The sequence below is a fragment of the Nannospalax galili genome, unplaced genomic scaffold, assembly GCF_000622305.1.
Source record: "Nannospalax galili isolate Female #2095 unplaced genomic scaffold, S.galili_v1.0 scaffold32, whole genome shotgun sequence".
Classification (NCBI taxonomy): domain Eukaryota; kingdom Metazoa; phylum Chordata; class Mammalia; order Rodentia; family Spalacidae; genus Nannospalax; species Nannospalax galili.
The window spans coordinates 3326851-3333889 of record NW_008335297.1 but is presented as its reverse complement, the minus strand read 5'-3'; positions in this window follow the sequence as shown (position 1 = coordinate 3333889).

Sequence of the window (7039 nt, the reverse complement as noted above, 5' to 3'; positions counted from 1 at the left end):
GGGGGGGGGGGGGGGGGGGTCTCGGCCTTGGCTCACTGTTCTAGGCTGGGTGACTCTACAGTGGGGCATCTCTGGCCTCTGCACACTGAATGCTAGTAGCAGCTCTTCAATTTATGTAACCAGAAATGTCCCCAGGGGTGGAAATGGTTGAGAACCACAGGCCAAAGGGGCTGTCCTGGCCAGAGTGACACCTGACCTGAGGCCCAATTAAGAGAAACAAACGTGATTCCCCGAAAATGACACAATAGCCTGAAAATCCACTTAGAGCTTGTAGGAGCTCTAAGTTTCTAACCACGAACCAAGAGTAGGAAAGATCTCAAGATGGCAGCAACTCAGACATGGAAGGTTCTCACCAGGCCTGCAGGGACATCACTGTGGTCCAACCTATACTCTGGAGAAGACTGGAAGAGGAGTGGGGCCCACACTGGTGTCTGGGGGTGTGTGATATAAGCTCAGGCCAGGCCCCATAGCCTCCCACTTCCCCAGTCCCCTTAGGTGGGGACATGCCTAGCCTGCATGGGGTTTCCTAAATGGAAGGTGGAAGAGAATGTGGGGGACCGATTCCGTTGTGCCATAGCCTGGGTCACCTTGGCTGGTCCAATCTCCTTCCCTCCCAGCCTCAAATTCACTAGAAAAATGCCTTTTGCTGCTCTCTCAGGTGGGGCATGTCTCTTCACCCCAACCTCAATACACTTTCTTCCTTCTTCTCTATTTTAAGCCAGCTAATATGGGCTGGAGCGATGGCTCAGCAGTCAAGAGTGTATACTGCTCTCACAGAGGACTTGAGTTCAGTTCCCAGCACCAGTGGCTCACAACTGCCTGTAACCCCAGCTCTGACACCTCTGTTCTCCACAGTACCCAAAGACACATGCACAGCCACATACAATATGCATAATTAAAAATAAAATAATTTAAGAAAAATTTGCCTCCTTACAAACCTGTGGCTGTGAATGTGTCCCCGAGGTTCACATTAGAAACTTAATCCACAGTGCAGGGTTCGGAATGGGGTCTGATGAGAGGTGACCATCACTGAAGCTCCACCTAGGACAGAGTTGGTCATCTCAGGAGTGGGTCTGCAAGAACGAGTCTGGTGGCCTCAGGTTTACTCTCTCTCCTGGTCTTGCCCTTCACATGATACATGATGGCCCTCACCAGATACTGGGAAACAGTTCCTTGCAGACTCCAACTATCTAGCCGCACCCTATCACTGCCCCAGGGTGGCCTCGGATGCTGACCTCTGTCACTTCTCTCTCACCAGTGACTGGCCTCCCCACTCCCACTCCAGTTTGTCTTTCCTCCCTGGAGTTTCCTGTCCTGCCACTCTTACCCTTCCAGATCCTTCTACCCCTGCTGTCCCATATCAAGTATGTCACCTTGAGCCACTGTCCTCCAGCCATGTCCTCTAGCATTCCTGTAGCAGTGACCTTCCAGTGTCTTTGAGCTCTCCCATCTTTTCTCCCTCCCCTCTGCTTCTCCATGAATTCTTGGCCACACCCCTTCCTCAGCACAGGTTCTGAGGACCCCAGCCATCACCACGCTGGTCCAGCCTTCCTGGATGCCACCATTCCTCCTTGGTCCTTGCCTGCCAAACCCAACCCTTGCCATACCTGACTGCCTCTCTGCCTGTCCCAAGCTGTCCCTCAGCATGTCCCAGGGCATTCTTCTTCCAGGACTCTGCTCTGTTATCCCCAAACTCTTCAAGTGCCTCTGTCCCTCACCTCTAGATGCTGAAGGGCCAGGACAGGTCCTCAGACCTTACCTTGTGTCCTACTTCCCGTTCTGGTGGACTCTTCCCTCCGAGCAGCTATGTGACAGAAATACTACAAGAGCCATATGCCACTTACAACTTCCCAATAATCCCAGAGAAAAGATAAAAGACAGTTGGAATTTTTATTTCATTGAACTTGACACATCCAAAGTACTATTTCTTTTCTTTTTTTTTTTAATGTGTGTGCATGTATTGCCTGCATGTAGGTAAGTGCACCCGTGTCGTGCAGTGCCCTCAGAGGTCAGAAGAGGCTGTTGGATCCCCTGGAACTGGAGTTACGGACAGTTGTTAGCTGCCATGTGGGTGCTGGGATTCGAACCTGGGTCATCTGCAAGAACAACCAGTGTTCTTAACCGCTGAGCCATCTCTCCAGTCCCCCAAAGTACTATTTCAACATGAAAACAGTACTTTAAAGTGAGGTATTTTGCATTTTGGAGCAGTACATCTGAGCTCTTCCCCCAACACACACACACCATGTAGTTTACATTTATCGTATACTTCAAGTGACCATGCTCCAAACATCTGAGTGGTGGGCGGCTCCTGTATGGGACAGCCCAGCCCCAGCAACCCTTCATCCCTATGTCAGGCTCCATCTCCCCCAAATGCCAGAACCCCCCTCACCTGTCCAGTTCAACAAGTTTCTCGGGCTGAGCCCAATCAGACCCCAGCTCTTGCTCCTCCCATGAGCAGGCCCCACCCTCCTCCACAATGATTGTGTGTTACTGCATTCTGCCCAGCTGCCAATAATTGACACTGTCTGCCCTCTCCTGCCTCATCTGGGTGACCAGCAAATACCCTTGATTATACCTTGAAACAGAACTCAGATGTGACATGTCCAGTGCCCATGCCCCTCCCCCTCCACCGATACCACTGGAGTTGAACTGCCATGGTCCTCCCAACTCCCGACCCTGCTCCAGCCTCATGGCACTCAGTGTGACCTTCAACTGCACTTAGACCATTCCCCACATCCAAGGCCAGCCTCATCTCATGGCTACCTCTCCTCTAAGGACAGTCATTTGCTTTGATTTTTTCTGAGATGGTCTCATGTAGCCCAGGCTGGCCTTGAACTCGCTAGGTAAAGTTCCTGAATTTCTGATCCCCCCCCCCCCCGTTTCTGAAATCCCCTTGCTGGGGTTTTAGACACACACCACCACATCTGGGGTTTTAGATACACACCACCACATCTGACGGTATTAAGTGCTGGGGATTGAACCCAGGGTTTTGTGTGTATGCTAGGCAAGTACTCACCAACTGAGCCCCAGCTCAGCCTGTACGGTCATTTTCCAGTCAAGAAAGCATAGTTGGTCCTGCCACTGTCCCTGGTAAATGCTCTGGTGCCATGATGCAAACACTACCCAGTACAATTCATCGCAAACGCCCCAGAATATGCTCCCCAAACCTGTCTGCACACTGGAGCCACCTGGAGAGCTTCAGAGACCACCTCCTGCCTAGCCCCTCCAGGGCATCCACTTTCATTGGCAGCCTCTCTTTCCAAGGCCCACATCAGGTCAGCATTTCCTGCCCACACTGCACGTCTGGCCGGGCGGCATCCCCGACCCTCTCTTGTCATTTTGCTCAAACCTAAATCTCAGCACGGGAAAAGGGACACACAGCTGCTCAGTAAACGTTTGTCCAAATGTCAAAAGTCACAGCTTATCTCATTTAGCTGAGGGTCTTAAAGCTGCCTGTGTTCTAATTTTCAGCATTTCTCTCAAGACCTATGGGTCAATGAACCAGATGGGCTATGGTAAGATTAAGTAAATCCAAGAGGGCAAGTAAGGCCTAGAGAGGTAGTGGACTGTGCCCAAGGCCACATAGCACTGCAAAGTAGACTTCAAAAGGAGTGTGAGGTGCTTGAGGGGGTGAAGCCTGCAGAGGGTTCCTCCTGCAGCAGCCTAGCCTACCTCTGCCTTCCTCTGCTCACTCCCAAATGCATGTGGGCAAGGAGAAAGGGGTGGCTTGGCTACCGCACACCCTTACAGGAAGAGGCTCAAATTTACTGACTTTACACTCCTGCCTGCTCTGTGAGGTGCTTGAGGGGGTGAAGCCTGCAGAGGGTTCCTCCTGCAGCAGCCTAGCCTACCTCTGCCTTCCCAGGATGCCTAGCTCACTCCCAAATGCATGTGGGTAAGGAGAAAGGGGTGGCTTGGCTACCGCACACCCTTACAGGAAGAGGCTCAAATTTACTGACTTTACACTCCTGCCTGCTCTGCCTCCCTTTTCCCACGTGTTTCCTAAGCATCTGCACTTACCTGTTCTATAGTCCATTTTACAGGATCAGGGACCTCTGGGAAAGGCCAGGCCACGCAAGGCAGCAGGCAAGTCTTGTTTGCATAAGCTTTTGAATTCGTTAACCCACAAGCGGCCTGGCCAGGGTCACCCTGGGGTATCAACCAGGCCTGCACTAGCCTTCAGTTAGGTGGCCTTCTGTCCTAACACTGAGAGGTGGAGAAGCAGCATTACAGGCCACTGCCCAGGGGCCACCTTGGTCCTTGGAGAAGGTCTGTGTGGTCCTGAGTCTTACTGGCCTCAGTGTTTGTCTTTCAGGATTCTGTTTCCTGCTCCTGGTCACTGTGAGTGATGCTCACCCCACCTAGCTCAGCTCCCCAGGTGGGTCTCACCTTGAACAGCACCATGGCCCCTAGAAAGCTTGTTAGAACCAATCACTGCAACCTGAGCAGAGCCACTGCTCCTGAGAGCTGGATCAGGCCTTTCCCATCAGCTTACAGTTCATCATGGAGAGAAGATAGGCAGGAGCTCAGGGCAGGGACCAAAGTACAGACCATGGCGGAGTGCTGCTTACTGGCTTGCTCCTCTGATTTGTACTTGGCCCACTTATACAACCCAGGACCAGCTGCCTAGGGGTGATGCCACCAACAGTAGGCTGGACCTTCCCACATCACTCAACAGTCAAGAAAATGCCCCACAGACATGGCCACAGGCCAGTCCTATAAAGGAAATTCCTAATTGAGTTTCCCTCTACTCAGGTGTGTCACGTTGACTACTGAAGTTATCCAGCACAAGCAGCTTCAGTCTTTGAAACCCATAAGCATTTCTCAATTCTGCTTAATAGGAATTAGTTGAGTATGAGCAGGTGGCTCTGCCCATTTCTATTGACATGTGGAAAATAATTTTGATTGCTCTCTGCAATGGGGTCTGTAAATGTGGTCTTCTCTTCCTCTGAGTGTTGAGAAGCCCCAGGACTGACATGGGGCCCATGTCTGTCTACACTCTCCCTGGAGGCTTTTGCCCATGGCTCTGAATACTATCTGTTACCCACAACACTGCCACATGTTGATTCACAGATGTCCCCCATGGAGGTCTAAGTGACCTTCAAGCTGGCTTGGCCCAAAAAGAACCCACGTCTTCCCATTGACCTGCTCTTCCTGTAGCCTCCCCTGCCATGGAAGGGGCCTCACTTGGCAGTTCAAGTTCAAACTAGAGTCATATGGGACTTCTCTGCTTCCTGCCCCTTCCCGTTGTAGCCAGGGGCTTTCTGCTCTGCCTCTCACACCTCCCAGAACAAGTTCATCAGTGTTGCTCTAAACTGCAGGTCCACCCAGACTTTTCAACACTTTGTTACACAGAAACAAGGTCTTTGCAGGTGTACTTGGTAAAGACGATGTTAGAGTGGGCCCTGGTGTCCTCAGGAAAGGAGGGAACACAGAGAAGGGAGCATATGAAGATGGTACAGTGTAGCATGGAGGGTATCAAGGGAGGCTGAGTACTTTGGCCAATACTGAAAGCTGGACGAGCCAAGGAGAGTCCCCTCCTTGAAGCCTCCCATGTGGGTAGGCAGCCACTGCTACTTCAGCCACACACTACAGTGGCCCTGGGAAGAAAGCCACACACCATCCAAACCCACCAACTCCTCCATCTCTTTTGCTTCTATAAGCCGTTGCCCAGGACCACCAGCAGTTTTCCAGCTTCTTTCTGGTCCAACTCCCAGCTTTCCTCAAAAAATATTCAAATCATGAGTATTCACGTACATGTGTATATTATAAATATGTGACATACACGTACACATGTAAGTTAGATGTAGCAGGAGCATTCATGTATGCGTATTTTATATGCACCAGTGTGACTAGCCCACAAAACAAAATACAGAATATCCTCTTCATCTCAGAAATTCCCTCCCACTCCTTTCCAGTAGATTCCATCCCCCAGCCCACCAAACAGCCAATCTCAGACCTCATAGGCTCATTAGCCTGCTGGGCATCATAACATCAAACCTTGAAGTACATACTAACCTCCCACCTCCTGCTCCCCTCCCCTCTTCCTCCTCCTCTACCTTCTCCACCTCCTCTTCCTCCTCCCTCCCTCCTTTCTTCCCCGCTTCCCTCCCAGGATCTTACTCTGTAGCCCAGACTTTTCTTGAACTTGCAATCCTCCTGTCTCTGTCACCTGAGTGCTGGGCTTACAGGCATGCACCACCACACCAGCCACATCTGGCTTCCTCACTCAGCCTCCTTTCAACATTCACCACAGTGTCACATTTATCAATATAACTCATTCCCAAATCAACCCCAGGGCTGTGCCTCTGGGCCACGCTGCCCCGCCCCTCCAAGCCAGCCTCACGTCTACCTCTCACCTGAGAGCTCAGCCTGGCACACCTGAATACCGTGTGCAGATGTGCAGGCAGAGCTCTTGGTCTCCGCTGGGCCTGCTCCACCCCAATCCTTTCCTCTCTGGTCCGTGAGTCATTGTGATGAGCAGGATCCCAGAATCCTCTTTCAGTCCTTTTTATTCTTTTTCTACCACTCCACTATTTATCATCAATTTCTGTCAGAATACATGGGCCTGCTCCACCCCAATCCTTTCCTCTCTGGTCCGTGAGTCATTGTGATGAGCAGGATCCCAGAATCCTCTTTCAGTCCTTTTATTCTTTTTCTACCACTCCACTATTTATCATCAATTTCTGTCAGAATACACCCAGGACCCCATACTTCTTCCCATCTTCCTGGCTATCAGTCCCTGCTGCAGGCCACCTCTCCCCTGGGTTACTGTATTGACCTCACAACTGGTTCCCTACTAACAACGCTCAACCCAACAGCCTAAAAGGAAATCTGTCAGAAAATAAAGTTCTTTCTCAAATCCCTTTCATGGTCCCCATTTGTCCCCAAGTCAAACCCTATATTTCATGATGGCCTATAGACCCCAGCCATGCAGCCCCAGTAGCCACCTGTCCACAATCTATAGCCACAGCCATTCCAGACATCACACTCGTCTCCCACCCTTTGCAGGTAATGTGTCTGCTTGGGATGCTGTCAC